Source organism: Sphaeramia orbicularis, chromosome 17 (assembly GCF_902148855.1).
Source record: "Sphaeramia orbicularis chromosome 17, fSphaOr1.1, whole genome shotgun sequence".
NCBI lineage: Eukaryota > Metazoa > Chordata > Actinopteri > Kurtiformes > Apogonidae > Sphaeramia > Sphaeramia orbicularis.
The window spans coordinates 21,307,569-21,325,746 of NC_043973.1; the positions used below are offsets into that span (position 1 = coordinate 21,307,569).

The following is an 18,178-nucleotide window of genomic DNA, read 5'->3' on the forward strand; positions in this document are numbered from 1 at the left end:
CAAAATCATTTTAATTCAGGTTCCTCCACATACAGACACAGTCCAATTAGATTTCAAGTGGGTCAGACCAGTAAAATATTATCATAATAACATATAAATAATGACAACCCCAAATTCTCTCTTTGTTTTTGTGATGTAAAAAAAGTAAAATGACATGAAAATGTTTACATTACCAAACTATACTTAAAAAAAAAAAAACTATACTTAAAAAAAAAAAAAAAAAAAAAAAAAAAAAAATGAACAAAAGGAAATGTGTTAAGAAAAGTAAATGCAATTTTACCAATATTCTGCCTGTTACTAAATGTTTTGTGCGATTGTAATGCACATGTGTAAATGATAAACTGATAAACCGAGGCAGAATATTGTTAAAATTGCACTTGTTATTCTTAAGACAATTCAAATGTTCATGTTATTCAGATTTTTAAGGAAACTCTGCAGATGTAAACCTGATTATAACATAATTTTACTTTTTTCACTGTTGTTATTTTACTGGTTCGGCCCACTTGAGATCAAATTGGGCTGAATGTGGCCCCTGAACTAAAATGAGTTTGACACCCCTGGGCTAGTATATGACAACATGATCTGAATACTTCTTTATTCAGTGTTTAATTCTCTATTTTATGCAGTTATTTAAGTAAACGGTTAAAGTTTGACTATTTTTGACGGTGGCCGGAAGTTGTCTGTTATATTTGGTTGCCGTTGAAGCTAGCATTTAGCATACTCTTATGGGAAAGGGTGCATTTTGTTAGCTACCTCACAAATACCACACATAGGTTGGTTTGTTTTTAGTCTGAAATTGACATGACATGGACGTGTTCTTCCTCTCCTGAGACGCGTTCCCATTCTTACACACGACCCCTTAAACAGAAAGCCAAACGCCTGGAACGGACTGCTGACCAGAGCATATGCTAATTAGCCATGTAGCTAAAAACCAAAACATCAACAGAACATCAAGACGTAGTATTTAATCATAATGTTTGGTTTCTGACTCGTGTATCTGTGTCAAAAGCTCATACCCGGGTCTGATACATCGTATGGAGGACTGTGGGGGTGATGTGAAGCCCAAATTTCAGCCGTTTCACTCAATAAATATAGTTTTATGTAGCCAATCATATCTTATATAATATTCTCTGTTCATTTCTCTTAATTACTCACCCTTTGCTACTTAATGGTCTGCTCGTTAACGCCAACTCTGTCAGCCCGGTTGTAAACGTGAATAAATCCACGTGTTGTAGTTTTACAGAATTAAAGCTACAGTGACCCGATAATTGTTAATAAACATACATGGATTGAATTAAATCAAAATTTACTTGAATGAGAATGTAATTTATTCAATATTTAAAGTCCATGGTCCCTAAAACAGAATTTGTATGAAGAAATATGTTCACTGCAGAATTAGAACATGTGCTTACCTACTGGCTTTACTGGTTTTTGAACGCAGCACGTGTTGGTGCTTTCAGGAACATCCGTGAATTCAACTTTAAAACGAATAAATTGATAGAGACTGTTTTGTTTGTTTGTTTGTTTGTTTTTAATTTGATTAAATCATAGTCAATTATATCTTCTATTTAAAAAGATGCTGATTGATTTTGAAGAGTTTTGATTAATGTTTCACAATTCACTGTGATTGACTCTTGATGTCTTGATGAATCACAAGATGATTTAAATAAAAATAAATGTAATGTAAGCTACTTCCATCATTTAATTTAACAGCCAAAACAAACTAGAAGCTTTCATATCAAGTTCTTTTGATCAAGGTATAACTTATAACCCTGTATCCTCGTAAACTGAAGCAATGAAAATTAAGTTCAACAATGATCAATGGATTTGTACAAGAAACTGTTATTACCATAAGAGCTGTTGAAAAGCTGATTAACATTTAATACCTAAACAAATCAGCTCTTCTTTTTGCTTAAAAAGATACAAGTGAAACCAAACAAAAGAGTAAGAGATCTGTAGAAATGAAATACTTCAATAATATACCTAAAGAAGCAAAATGTGAATCTTCTAAATGTAAAAGAAAATTAAAGACATTTCTATTATCCAAATCACATCCATCAATTATAAGCATAAAGTTGGTCAATTTGATGAGCAGTTCACAGGCGAATATCCCAGCAGCTAGAACAACTTGAACTGTGAACAGTATGGTCAGGTCACATCACAATACTATGGATGTGAAGGGAATTAAATTTTTTCTTTAATTTTGCATCATTGTCCAGCTTCCGAATATCAACACTGATTTTTTTATGTATTGGATGATAACACATCAAAGGACTTTCCTTTGGTGTTTGCATTAGTGTATATCATGTATGATAAACAGAACAAGATGAAAACAGCATGGAACATGTAACAAGACAAAAGAGACAAAAACAGGAGACAAGACCACAAAGAAAATTTATCGTGTTTTATTTTAACCCATAAAAACCCAAACATCCATCGTTGACCAAAAGCATCTACTGATCTAAACTGTTGATCCACTAATCCTATCAATACATGTAAATAATTGGTGTAAAAATGCAGTTTGTCATCTTTTCATGGTCATCAGTTATGACCCATTTGGATGTTCAGAGGCTCCGTAGTGAACATTAAAACACTGTCATCTTCTACAACATTGATTCACCAGTTAAAACCCCTGAAGTTGGATTAATGACAGTGGATGGAGACACTTGGTTTATGTCCAGTTAATGCTATATTTTACTGAAAAAGTCACATTTTCTTTAGTTTTTTCTGTTTTGATACAATAACCTTTGACTTTACTCTGAGCTTTTATGAACATCCTCATGATCAGTCAATTAAATATAGGAAATAGATAATTTTCACTGGAAAAAATGCAAAATTCAGAGGACAATATTATAATAAATGGTGATAAATCACTTAGGAAAGGTTAAATAGAGAGAAAAAATTATTTGGGAACTGCCACAAAAGTCACACTTGGTCTTTATGGGTTAATGTAAGTATGGTTTAACAATAAGGTCCTCTTTCTACTTTTATACTTTCAGTATACTAGAGAGCCTCCTTCTTCACTTTTACTTGAGGAAAGAAATGAATCAGTTCTTCTGATTCTGCTCAGTCTTTCTTTAGGTAGGTGTTTGTATTTCTGTTTGAGTAAACCATGCATGTACTTTTGCCACCTCTGTTGTTTACTGTACATACAACAAAGAGAAAGAGTAAAAATTGAGAATATCACAGTGAGGTGATGTGACCTCTCAAAAATTAACAAGTTTAAAATTCATTACTGCAGCCGACATGACAAAACAGCCATAGAAACATCAGGAATATGAACTTATAGCCATTTGGCTTTTTATATCAATTCTACTGTTCGGCTGAAGAATACAGTGACTCTTATTCAAAATTGCAGCCTGGGGCTTAAGCTCAATCACTGAACAGATCAAGCAGGATTCTGCTGCTCCAAATGCCTACCTCCATAGACAGACCATAAACTGCTGCGAACCACCATCCTGGTCCATGAATCCCATTCCTCTAGTCTAGGAAAACCCATGATCAGCCTGTGAAGCAGAATGTAAAAGGTTATCCAAGTGTAAAAATACCTTGTGTTGTACTTTTATTGTTCTATTTGTATGTTTTAATTGTGATATTTTTTGTTTCCTGCCTTGGGACGACGGATGCAACTTAGTATTTTTCCTATAATACGACATATTTCCATCTGATGTTGTTCAATACAGATGCTCATGAATGTGCACTGTCCCTAATAAATAAATAAATATATGGTGCCTGCTCAAAAGCTTGGGAGGATGTGTTTTCAGTTCTGTTATGAAGCACAGGTTTCAAAAATAATAACTTTCTAAACAGAGAAAAGTCACCATCCCACATTGTCTTATGTAAGCCCATCCAGTGGATGTAAATATCTAGTGTCCATCCAGAAGTGACTATGAGACAACATGTGCTGCTGCAGATCCACTGTGGTTTAAAATAAATAGGTGTTGAGTGACACTTCTGCTTCACCAGAAACTGCATGTAGATGATACTTTCTCTACTCTTTTAAATGGCTGTGTGAAGCAGGGCTTAATAATGTGTTTTTAAAAAAATATGATACTACTTTATTAAAACTATGACTTATTTTGTAAATGTGGTTACTGAATGTAAATATTTTCATTAATTAAGTTATGTCAGGGGTGTCCAATCCTGGCCCTCGAGAGCTACTATCCTGCATGCTTTAGATGTATCCCTCTTCCAACACACCTGATTCAAATAATAATCCTATCATCAAGTTCTGCAGAAGCCTGATGACGACCATCAGGTGTGTTGGAAATTTAAGAGATTGTTCCGGCTGTAGCTGAATATGACAAAACTGGTGAAGTGAGTAAAGGCCAAAGATTGGGTCACAGCTACTACAGTGTCCTGAGAATGTACCAAAAAATATTGATGTTCCCTTCTCATCTTTACTGATTTAATGATTGTATGAGTGACAAGATAGAACTATTTGGTTGTGAAGGATAGCAGGCGTATTTAAACTGCAATGAATGGTAGCTACTTTATCTCACTGTTGTTGTTGGGTTTGTTTTTTTTTTGTTTTTTTCATTGTTGGGTTATACACATTTTGAAGAATCTGCCTGTGTAATCTTCAAATGTCTCTACAGTATCCTTTCCCCATCATAAAGAGGGCATGGGAGCTCGGTCTGGTCAACAGTCACATTCCAGAGGACTGCGGTGTGTTTCCTACTTCATGGCTATGTTCAGTATTATCTTGGTTCCTCACTAGTCTTGGATTATCTACATTCTGATAAGGCTCTTCTCATGTCCATGTGTAGACATTTGTGTGCCATCACTGAGCATCATTTCTGTTATGTATAATATTTACAAATGAGAGTAGATACATATACATATATACATCTACACATGTGCACACATAACATACACTACTCTACATATATTAGCTCAAAAAGCAGTGGGAAGAAATACAACACATGTATACCCATCCCCACTCCATAGGTATATCTTGCTTCGCATTTTTTGTTCATTTGCTTCTGACTACGTTAATAACGGTGAAATAAACATCAGGAAATGAGATCTAACAGGAAGTTAACATATATGTCCTTCATACACATTAAGAGCTTGAAGACAGTTTTATCACTTTTGCTCATCATGTGACTTTCAGCCAAAAGTCACATGACATTTTCTTTATTTTTATACTTACACACGTTTCTGAAGAATATCTCCCAAAATATTGATCCTATCAACTTACCACACACATAAGGAAGCGTATTCCATTCACATGGAAAAATAAAAATCAGCTCTGTTTTTCTGAATTAATGAGATAATTATCTTGTAAAAAATCTAGTAATTGTGAGATAAATCTCTCGTCAATTCAGAAAAACAGAGCTGATTTTTATATTTTCATAGTCTGTATGATCACATTGTGTTTGTTCTGTGAGGTGTAACACTTTTTAATATGAACATGGAATTTCCTACATTTACTGTCAACAACACTACTCATTTTTGGAAGAGGCCATGGATTATTTTGCTGCTGAATTAATGAGATAATTATCTCATAATTAGGAGAAATGGCTTTATGAAAAAATATAAAATCCGCTCTGTTTTTATGAGATAACAGTCCCTTGCCCTCCACCTCTGGCCCCCAGATGACAACTGTCAGTCAGGAGTGGGGCGACAGCCCACTGTCCTCCACCTTCGGCACCTGGGTACCGCCCCAGGAGTGGGGCGTGGAGTGGGGCGACAGTCCTTTGCCCTCCACCCTCGACACCCAGGTGCCCCTTGACAATCAGAAGAGGAGTGACAGTCCCCTGCCCTCCACCTCCAGCCCCCAGGTGCCCCTTGATGGACAGGAGACAAGTGGCAGACTCCTGCTCTCCAGGAGACAGAAACACAGGCGCGGACGCATGTCCTCCACCTCCGGCCCCCAGCTGCACCCTGACAAGCAGGAGAGGAGCGACTTTCCCCTGCCCTCCACCTCCAGCCCCGAGGTGCCCCCTAACAGTAAGGAGCAGAGTGGCAGCTCCATGCCCACCAGGAGGGAGAGATGCTGGCACAGATTTCGTTCTGTGCTCTACGGTTTGTTGGGGTGGTGATGGTTTGTTTCCCTCGGCCTCACCATCATGGAGACATGGACCCCTGAGTCGTGTTTCCTCATTTTTTTCTTATTTCTGTTCATTGTTCATCTGTTCATTGTTCATTTGTTCATTTTATAGACAATCATTTTAACCCTAATATTTTGTTGAGATCTGTTGTGTTCCAGTATGTTTTCCCAGGACAGACCATCACATGACCCAGGACAGAACATGAGATGACCCAGGACAGACCAGGTAAATGCTTTGCAACACCAACAGTCAGGAGACACATTTAATTGGTTCATTTGGAAATTGTGGTTCATTTTATTGAGTATCTTGCTCATCACTGTGTATTTTTGTTGATAATTTTCTTCATTTTTGGGTCATTTGTTTATTTTGTTCATAATTTTTGTTGCAGACCAGGAGAGAGAGACCAGCAGAGAAGGACCAGTCCAGAGATGGAGACCGGTCCCAGGTGTCATGTCTAGTCAGGACATGGCAGTAGGGCTCGGGACCCACAACAGGTCCAGGTCATGTATTCAATTGGTTTTAATATTTTTTAATATTGTCACAGCCCAAGGGCAAAGGGATTTAATCTACAACTTTCTTGTTCCTTTTCTTTTCAGCAGCAGGACGACGAAATGTTGAGTCAAGTGAGGAGACAAAATGGACTTTGGATCAGCAATAGCAGAAAGACATCATCTCTAAATGTAAGTCAATGTGTTGATCTCAAGATGCATGTTTCTGCTTCTGTGATAATGTCCACCGCAGATATACATTTGTCTTGGTCTTATTTTGACTGTTTCAGGAAGGACAACAGTGTTGCAGATCCACTGTGAAGGAGGACACCTGTCTGATGGAGTCGTACATCCATCGGTGGTCATTTTCCTTCAGAACCAGTAAATCCAGAGGTCAGTACAAATCCACTTCCTGTCTCCTCAGGACCCACATTTACAAAAACACATAGTGAAATCACTCTTCTACATCTACACATGATTCTGTCTTAATGTTTCTAGATGTGGGTGTAGACGACATCAAAGGAGACCCCAGGACGAGATAAGGACCAGACCCCAGACCAGACCATCCCACAAAAAGCCAGAATGACCCATCTGAAACCTGTAACTAACTGCAATAAACTACATGCACTTCATCATTTGTTACTGTTTTTGTATATGTACACTTATTTATTTATTTATTTATTTATAAATAGAACATGCCATTTCAAGAGTGGATTGTACCTCACTTATCTAGTGGTTCGTAATGAAAGATAGTGTTAAGGGTCTGAGCCTGTTTTGGCTCTTTGAATACTTCTGATTTGCCTTTATATAACACATGAAAAAATGTTTACCATTACAGTATTTCCATATTTTTTCAGCACTATTTCATCTATATGATCTGATCACTCTTTTACACTTTGTCTTACTTTATTAACATAATGGACACAAAAATAATAGAATACAATTTGAAAAAAATATACTATTTATTACAATGAAATCCACAATCATGGTCAATGAAATTTGGAAGTTGGAAGTGATGATACTCTAAAATACATTTTCCAGAGCCACCTCTTGTTAGCGTCAAAAGATACTCTACCCTCCAGGATAAACTGGTCCACAGCTACCAACCCCCTGTTTCCAAAAGGACATGGCTTGGATCCAGAGTGATAGGCTCCCATAAGTGCAACAACTGTAACCATTGCAACAATATTTGTCAGACTACAACATTTATGGGTTATCATTCAAACAAAGAGTACACCATAAATTCTTTTAAAAGGTTTACATAACTAAGATATTCACAGTTGCAGTAAATGACAAAAATATCATTTACAGTACTAATTCTTAGTAGTCTACACATTTTTACATGTTAAAGTAGGCCTATAACTGCACTAAAGCATCATTACAGTGCACAATTGCTATTTAACTTAGTTTGTTAAAGAAATAGATTTCGATCATTTTTAAAAGTAAGGTTAACTAATTAGAATTTAGGGCAGTCAGTTGCACTCAGGACCAGTTTCCACCTGATGTTAGGTTATATAATACCCAGCCAGTCCAAACAAGGAGCAGGACTCAGTACTGATTCTAATGAAGCCATTCTGCGTGGATGTGAACAGCAGCTGGTTTTGTAGATAACTGCCTGCAGTTGGCACAAGAAAGCAGCCTGCAGACCAAACAGCAAATACAAGTACATTAAACGGACTAATTAATGCAAAGAGGAACTGGATATGAATAAGACAGTGTTTAATTTTGTTAACGGTGCAGACTGAACTCAGACTCAGAGCAGGCATGAAGTCTGTACACAACATATTAACCCTCAGAGACCTAAACAATCAAAAGCAACCATCAGCATCTACTGACTTTAAATGTTTAATAACTTTTGAATCACTAATAGTATCAATACATGGATAATATGTGTATAATAACAAAAACAATTCAGATAAATTGCAGTTTCTCAGCTTTTCACTGTAATCAGATATAACCCACACTCTAAAAAATTATAACTTGGCTCAACATAAAAAATTGAGGGAACAATTCCCATTAATCTTTGTAAGTTATTTCAACTTGGCAAATTGCTTAAATGCCACAAGACTTCTCTAGTTAGGTAAACTCTATTACTTTAGTACAAACAACATGATTTGCCTTTTACTCTACAAGCTTAATTAAGTTGAACCAACTTAATTTTAATTGTGTAAAAACTACTTCATTTAGTTATACTGACTTATTGTTTTACTTTTATTCGACTCATAAATGTCCATATAAGTGTTCCTTTAATTTTTTGAGTTGGCCTAACTTATTACTGCACATCAGAACAAATTCCGCATAGAAATTAGTGATGTGACATTCACGAACAAATCGAATCTTTTGAACGGCTCATTGAAATGAACGATGGGAACCAAGTCCTTGTAAAGAGCCGTTCATTTTTATGTTTTTTTTAATTAATAACAGTGATTAATCACTGTTGTGTTTTGTGCAATTTTTTCTATATGTTTACCAACATACTGTTCTTGTTCTGAGAATTGCACTATAGTTCAGGTATTTAAGTAACTGCAGTGATTTATCACTGCTGTGCTTTGTGCAGTCTTTCCGTAAGTTTACCCACATTTATTGTTCTTGTTTTGAAGAGAATAAAACGTTATTTCACAAGAAAATGTTTTATTTTCTTCTTCATTTTTAGGCTACAGACCAGTCCACATAATGTACCGTGATGTTTTTTGTCAAATTCCAGCATTTGCCTAATGTCACCTCTCATGTCATGTATTTAGCCCACACATTTTAACTGAATATTCTTTTTTACGGTAAGATAATATTTACTGCCGCGCCAATTAAACACCTTTAAAATGTAATGTCAATCATCACATGTAGCCTATTTAGTCAATAAAACATTGGTGTTTCAAAATAATGCAAAAAACATAAAAGAGCCAGTCTTTTGAACGGCTCTTTTCAGTGAACGGCTCCTGAGTGAACGGCTCCCTTCAAAGAGCCAAAAGTCCCATCACTAGAAGAAATTCCACAAAGAAGTTAATTCTGCTTGCTTCTCTATGCAGAGTAATTACTGGATCTGTCTGCATATTAATGTCTCAGTTATCCGCAATGCTGTAATCCCATGCCTTTCCAAATGGAAAATCACGTATGCCAACTAGTGTGAATTTAAATAATATTACACAGCTTCTTATGAATAAACAGAAAAGGCATGGTTTGGCCTATGGCTCTGTCTCATGGTGCAGTTCTATAAAAATACAATAATAAACACAAAAATGCCAATAAACATTAGCATGCACACATTAACTCCAAATTAACACCAACACCACAACCCTGCTGAACCTCTGCACATAAAATAATAGATTTTCAACAATATACCCAATACCCACAATGCAATGCGGCAAACACGCCACAATATATACTACAATTTTAAATTAGAAAGGAGCAAAATGTGTATTATTCAGTCCTTGAATAATTAAAACTACTGTTGCAGCAACACAGCTAAATTTGATCAAGCCTTAAAGTTTGGTAAAGTTCTGTGTAAAATTGTGTTTCTCCCTTTTCTTTCTGTGCTTCCCTCCATTTCTTGTGGTGGGCGTGGTCTGTCAGTAAAACACGTCCAGGCTCATCAGCTTTGTACTCAGCTTTTAGAGGAAGCTTACAAGATTTTTAATTTGTACTAACTTAATATACTAAGTTACTGAGTTAAGACTATTTCCCTTATTTTTCATTTAGACCAACTTTATAAATTAACTTATCAGCTGATTACAATGTGTACATGTAATGCCAAATGCATAAACATGTAACAAACTTAATTTTTTAAGCACAAAAAGCTCTTGATTTTAAGCATAACTTACTAACCCCATGAATCATTTCTTAGTGTGCAGACACATCAGATTTGTACTCAGCTTTTAAAGGAAGCTTACAAGATTTTTAAGTTGTACTAACTTAATATACTTCTTTGTTAAGTTACAGGAAGAAATGTCTGTTCAAAATCGATATGTTATTAAGTTAAGACCGTTTCCCTCATTCTTCATTTAGACCAACTTAATAAAATAACTTATCAATTGATTTAAATGTGTACATGTAACAAACTTATATTTTTAAGCAGAGAAGGCTCTTGATTTTAAGCATAATAACCCCATGAATTATTTTTTAGAGTGCATTTGGACATTTAGAGGCTCCATAGTGAACATGTAACTACTATTACCATCTGCATTATTTAGTCACCAATAATACCAATGCAGTTTCACAAATGACAGTGGCTGTAGACACTTGTTTTTATGCCCAGTTAATGATTTATTTTGTTGAAAAAGTGACTTTTTCTTCATTTTTTTTTAATATCACTTCTACATGATCAGTGTATTGAAACTGTAGCAAAATAGATGATTTTCACTGATTAAAAAAAATACAGAGGATAATATTAGAATAAATGGTGATGAATCACTTAAGAAAGGTGAAATGTAGAGAAAAATTACTTTGGAGATAGCCACAAAATATGTACGGTAGCATGTCAAATTAAACTGACTGATGTGAAAATATGAAGCTGTAAATACATGTGAATTATTATAGGCCTATTATATATTAGTTATACATTATTATGAACTTGAGAAAGTCTGGTTTTAAGTGACCAAAAGGTACAGAGTTGAAGGTTATGTACTATTATAAAAAGCAATGACAAATAGTCAGAGTTTTCAAACTGTCACTCATAAAAATCCATACTATTCTGTTTCTGCATTCTGAGATCACAATGGTTCAACTTCTTTCAACTTATAGCAATAGCTTCCTTTGTGACTACCCACTCCAGGACTAATAATGCAGAAGCTACTTTTGTCTCTTATCTGAATTATACACTTTTCACCAGCAGAGAATTAACACATCACTCAACTAGAAGCACTTGGAGAGCGCAGACCTCCGCCAAGGCTGATCAGTGGCCCCCCCCGTGGGCCCCCGTGGGCCCCCCCTCCCCCAATCACCACCAAAATTTAATCATTTCTTCCTTATCCCATTTCCAACAAACCCTGAAAATTTCATCAAAATCTGTCCATAACTTTTTGAGTTATGTTGCACACTAACGGACAGACAAACAAACAAACAGACAGACAGACAGACAGACAGACAGACAGACAGACAGACAGACAGACAAACAAACCCTGGCAAAAACATAACCTCCTTGGCGGAGGTAATAAAACTGGTCCATCGCAAGGTCTCAAACTTGATGTTAATATCTTGCTCGCTATACATTTATTACTCATATAGGCCCCTTTTTTTTTTTTTTAAGTAATTTCAGTGTATTCTACAGTGAACATATTACTTCATGAGCCCACAGCTTGTTTATGCCTCCTATTATTCTGCTCATTTCTTGTGGTGTGTATTGTTTTGTATGAGGGTGAATGGATTCTGACGGAGCAACTCTTTAGTGTTGTTTAGTGAGAAGGACAGACACAGTTAATAACAATAGACCAGCAGGGAAAGAAGATACAAACACCAGATTGTAGAATAATTTCCACGTGCTTTAGATTTCCAATCCCACTTTTCTACAGAAGAGACACAGTCACAGTATGCCAAAAGTAAAGTGTGTATGACAGTAGTTCTACGTACAAACAGGAGCCTTGAATGAGACTGAACCTGAGATATCAATGTATCACAGTCAGACACCACTCCACAGAAAAGTGAAACACTAGTAACATTAAAAACCAGAAGAAAAAAAAAAAAAACACAATCCAACTAACAAACTAAAATGAAGTCAATATGGTTGAATATATAATATAAAAAATTACAAAGCCACATAGATTCAGTGTTAAACCAAAGCAAAACAAGTGGTGCCAGGCACTACAAACCCCGCCCCTCGCACGTATTGTAGGTTATTTTGGCATGGATCCAACTGATGTCATCATGTCTATGTGTGCGGTGATGTCAGCATATCAACTACCTCTATATATGTGGCAAGTCTGAAGTAAATTGAAAGAAAACTGATGTTTTTATAGACATTTGAAATTTTGCCCATTATAAGTAAATGGGAGAAGAAACCTTAAACATTCATAAAAAAATTTAAACTTTGACCTACGTTTCCCAAAATGTAATTACATCTATTCTGGGTCACTGGTAGTCTACAAACCCAATTTGGTATGAATTCAACCAATAGTTTTGCTTCTACAGACGTGAAATTTCGCTCATTATAAGTAAATGGAGGGGAGGGGGGATATTAAAAAAAATCATTAAAAATTTAAACTTTGACCTACATTTCCCAAAATGTAACCACGTCTATTCTGGGTCACTGGCAATCTATAAACCAAATTTGGTATGAATTCAACCAATAGTTTTGCTACTACAGACATTTGAGAGTTGCCCATTATAAGTGAATGGGGGAAAAAGATTTTAGAAATTCATAAAAAATTGAACTTTGACCTACTGTTACCAAAATGTAATCAGATCTATATTGGGTCACTGGCAATATATAAACCAAATTTGGTATGAATTCAACCAATAGTTTTGCTGCTAGAGTGTTAACAATGAAACAAACCAAACCAAAACAATACCCCTTGCCTCCTGTTCAGGGGGTAAAAACAAAACACTGCACTGACAAAAGTAGTGAAAATGAAATACAAAGAAATCATTCTATTTTTTTTTACCTTTTTCCCACACTAGCAAATCATAGAACTTTAAATGTTGTAGACTAATAGCAACCACTCCTTGGTGCATTGCAGACACTTTACCAGTAAGTCCATAAATATCACTGTGACATATGGTCTTCTTGTTCATGTCTGTTCATAGGACTGAACACTGGCCAAGTAAAACTTTTCTTTTCATTCTCAGCCTCCAGTTGGACCAAATTATTCTCCCACTCCTTCAGCTGTGCTTTTGCAGCCAATTTAGATGACAGAAGACCAAAGGAAATTTGTATACAGTTACTGGGTGTCTGCATAGTTCATCTGGTAGAACATATACCATGTAGTCCGAGGTCCTGCTGCAGCAACACAGGTCTGATCCTCAGTCCACTTCTTCTACTGAATGTCATTACTACTCTCTCTCTCTTCAACTATTCTTGTTATTCTGTGCTATCTCCAATAAACATAAAAAAAGCTAATTAAAAAAGTTAGTATAAAACTCGGTCTTTCCATGTTAATAATGGAAGTATTCTTTTTTTGATTTTCATGTAACTTAACATAAGTACTTAATATTTTTAGTCAGAGATGTAACTAACAGTTTGGATAAACGATGCTTTGTGTGCAGGTCTAAAGAAGGATTTTCATGCAACAGAGAAAATACTGGAGCAAAAAAATAATAATAAATGCAATTATTTATCAGAGCAATAAATGAGGGCAGAACAGACAAGTCCTCTGCTGTACAAATTAAACCCCAGATTACAATACGCAATTCAGCTTTTTTTAACCCTTTCATGCATGAATTATGAAAACCTTAATCAAGATTTCTTTCTTGAGTGATTTTATTCCACTTTAGGCATTAAAAAACAATGTGATTGAAATTTTTTTAATAGAGGTGCAAAAATGTCCACTAAGCCGGACACCATGCATTTAATTTTTGAAGCAAAGAAACATGTATTTACTGATGTACTGTGCAAAAACTATGAAATAAAAACATTTAATGCTGCTAATCTGATGTTTACCTCCGCCAAGGAGGTTATGTTTTTGCCAGGGTTTGTTTGTTTGTTTGTTTGTTTGTTTGTTTGTTTGTTTGTCCGTTAGTGTGCAACATAACTCAAAAAGTTATGGACAGATTTGGATGACATTTTCAGGGTTTGTTGGAAATGGGATAAGGAAGAAATGATTAAATTTTGGTGGTGATCGGGGGTGGGGGTGGGGCCACGGGGGGGGCCACTGATCAGCCTTGGCGGAGGTCTGCGCTCTCCGAGTGCTTCTAGTTTGTCATGTTTTTACATACTCAACTAGTCATTACTCACTTCATGGAGATAATATGCAAAAAAACAACAATTTTTTGTTATTAATTACAGCCTAATAACAACAACAAGGAACTGATTTATACTCAAACATGTTAGATCAGGTTTATCAAGAACAGCAAAGTTACAATAATGTTGTCAAGTGCATTGTATGGGATGGTGGATAAGCGTCCACTGTGTTGGCTGATATGGAACTAAAACAACAAAATCCAAGCATATACAAAACATGAACAGCTGTAGAATAACTGTCCACTGTGGTGACCACTATGCATGAAAGGGTTAAAATTACATTATAATATATAACTAGAAGCACTCGGAGAGCGCAGACCTCCGCCAAGGCTGATCAGTGGCCCCCCCCGTGGGCCCCCCCACGCCAAGGAGGTCATGTTTTTGCCAGGGTTTGTTTGTCTGTCTGTTTGTTTGTTTGTCTGTCCGTTAGTGTGCAACATAACTCAAAAAGTTATGGACAGATTTTGATGAAATTTTCTGGTCTGCGCCCCCCCCGTGGGCCCCCCCACCCCCGATCACCACCAAAATTTAATCATTTCTTCCTTATCCCATTTCCAACAAACCCTGCAAATTTCATCCAAATCTGTCCATAACTTTTTGAGTTACGTTGCACACTAACGGACAGACAAACAAACAAACAAACCCTGGCAAAAACATAACCTCCTTGGCGGAGGTAATTACACAAGTGCAGAGTTGTATTTTCTCCTGCAGATGGCAGTGTTGCATGGCTATTGTCAACAGTTTTAATTCTTTGCAACTGAATTCCACTGCCTTCCTAACCACAACCATCCCATTTCATAATGTGCTGTTAAAAAGTCATCTGTGGCTTACATTGTCGGTAATTCTACAAAAACCTTTTAATGCATCAGTAAACATGCCATGAAGGGGTGGTTGCCTGATGAACCTGTAGCTGAAACTACATTTACAGTGATTTATGGGCTGCAAGTGGCCGTTCATCTTCATCAGCAATAATTACTTTTTCAGTGTCAAACCAAAGCAACTGGTTCTTAAACTGTTGTGCCTCCACTGGAGAAGCTATGGCTGCTATTTCCTTTATGAACAGCTCGCAGAGGAAGTTCAGAGCATCAAGTACCCCTCTGTCAGCCGAGAATGTATCTGTCCATTTCACACTCACTGAACTGCAATCAACTATAATTCTAAACATAACTCAACCGGGAAGAGCCTTCTAGTCTGCAGCGTTTTATGTCATTGCTTATTTCCAAATTGTTATGAGCAAATAATCATTTATTTCAGGAACGGCAGAGCACTTCAGCATCTCAGCAGTTTAATAAATCCCACTTGACAGACAGACTCCAGCTGTGTAGGAAAGATAATTTAAAGCTGTAGTAGATCAATTAACTCAAAGTGTCATGGCTCACTTTTAACACATCCCAAATTTCCACACCTCTTTATACCTGTTTATTTAGGAAAATAAAGCAGCCAATATATTCAGAGATGTGGACAGCAAAATCAGGGTTACACCCACAACATTATGTTGTTTAAAATGGACCTTAACCTGTTATCTTTGCAGTGCATTTAATAGTCTGAGAACCCTGCACATTGTGTTATTTTGACCAGTTATAATTTTCTGCAAATAAGTCGTCTAATTTGGGATGAGTTTATCTAGTAGAATAAACAAAAATGCTTTTCAGTCCTAACACCAGTCTCTTAATTGCCTCTGTATTTAATTGTGCACTACTAGAAGAAGTTTTAATATATCTGTGTGTGGTGTTAAATTATGGAATAGATTGAGGGAGGGGCGCAAGGAATGTTCAAACATAAAGCAATTCAAGAACACAATGTTTTTCACAAGATATGGGGATGAGGTTATTAATTGTCACCATATGTTCACTGTTTATGTATGTATTTTTTTCTTTGAGTTTTTATTATTTATTTATATTTTTTGCCATAAATATGTATGTGTATATGAATGTATGAGTATGTGTCTGTAGATAGATAGATAGATAGATAGATAGATAGATAGATAGATAGATAGATAGATAGATAGATAGATAGATAGATAGATAGATAGATAGATACAAAAGAGAAATGTAAAAGGAAGAGGGATATATTATTATTTTATGGAGAGGGGGTGGAATTAAATAAGTTGCACCTCTTCCCACCCCTTGTCAGGCATGTAAATGAAACTATTGTACTGTTCTTCTTGATTGTCGATTTTTTGTATTATTTATGGTTTACTTGTTCACATATATGTTAAATTTCATTGCATGTTCAAAATAAATGACTAAAAATCAAATCATATGCCATAGATCCATAAGGATTTTCTGTAGGAAAATATTTTTGGGGCCTCAAGGGAGGTGTGTCATGACAGACAAGAGGAGCAGTAAACCCACAGTGAGACATTAAACACTGCTTTATGTCAGAAAAATTATATATATTATGCCTTATTAAGAAATGTGTAATTACTTCAGGTCAGATGTGATTGAATTCTTATATTGAGCAGACGTGTTTGTAACTCCATGAAAAACAGGTTCATAAAAAAAAAAAAAAAAAAAAATTAAAAAATCAATCGTATTGTTTTTTTCATCCCTAAAGACGAATAAAAACTCTCAGGAAAAAAATCTCGACTCGGGTTCTCATAATTCATGCATGAAAGGGTTAAAATCAACACTATGGTAGTTAATATTTAACTCTTTACTGCTCCTCCTGTTGACCACTGGGACCTCAAAAGGACATTCACGACAGAATGAGTGTTGTCTTGCTCTACTGAAACACTTTCCTACATCATGAAAGGTGGTGCTGCTCACATGGTAAATGTAACTCTGTATCAGAAGAGAGTTACGCTTAATAACTGTAGAGCAGGGGTATTTAAATCCGGTCCTTGAGGGTCAGTATCCTGCATGTTTGAGATATTTCCCTCTTCCAGCACACCTGGAAGCCATTCCATCATTATCAGGCTTCTGCAGAGCATGATAATGAGCTGATCATTAATTGAACCAGGTGTGCAGGAAGAGGAAAATATCTAAAACATGCAGGATACTGACCCTCGAGGACCGGATTTAAATACCCCTGCTCTAGAGCCTACATGAAGGCAGAGCTAAGTTACCAGGGGTAGGGGTTACACCAGTGGTTCCCAACCTTTTTTGGCTCATGACCCCAATTTAACATCAAAGATTTCTGGCGACACCAGACATTCAAAACAGAGACTTTTTTTTTTTTTTTTGCTAAAATCAATTTATTTTTGATCATCATCATCATCAATACAGGGAGGGCGGGGCTTATTGTTAATTGCTGGGCCATTCCATCTTACCCTTGTTGGTATGAGCTTGTTGTTGTTTATCATGTTGGTATGTGGCACTTCCATTACCAGTGTTGGTATGTGATTATTGTTTAGATCACTGGTGTCAAACATGCAGCCCAGGGGCCAAAATTGGCCCGCCAAAGGGTCCAGTCTGGCCCCAATTACACTGAAGATATGAATCATTTTAGTTCAGGTTCCATAAACAGACCAATTTAATCTCCAGTGGGTCAGATCAGTCAAATACTATCATAATAACCTATAAATACTCACAACTCCAAATTTTTTTCCTTATAAATGTAAATATTTTCATGTCATTTTATTGTATTTACACTAAAACAAACTATCATTTAAGAAAAACACGAATAACCTGAAGAAATATGAACATTTTGAAATGTCTGAAGTGTAATTTTGCCAATATTCTGTCTGTTATTACATTTTTTGTGTATTTGTTGATCCACTGTACGTTGTCGTTTACATGTGTAAATGA

At 36.1% G+C, this 18,178-nt stretch overlaps 1 protein-coding gene across 1 annotated transcript in view; it reads right to left on the reverse strand.

The window, feature by feature from the left end:
* Positions 1–1,200, reverse strand: part of ece2a (endothelin converting enzyme 2a) — a 97,563-nt gene extending 96,363 nt beyond the window's left edge. The window contains exon 1 of the mRNA XM_030160929.1: positions 1,156–1,200. The gene's annotated coding sequence lies outside the window, so the exon portion shown is untranslated. The remainder of the gene's footprint in view (positions 1–1,155) is intronic.
* Positions 1,201–18,178: the final 16,978 nt, after the last annotated feature.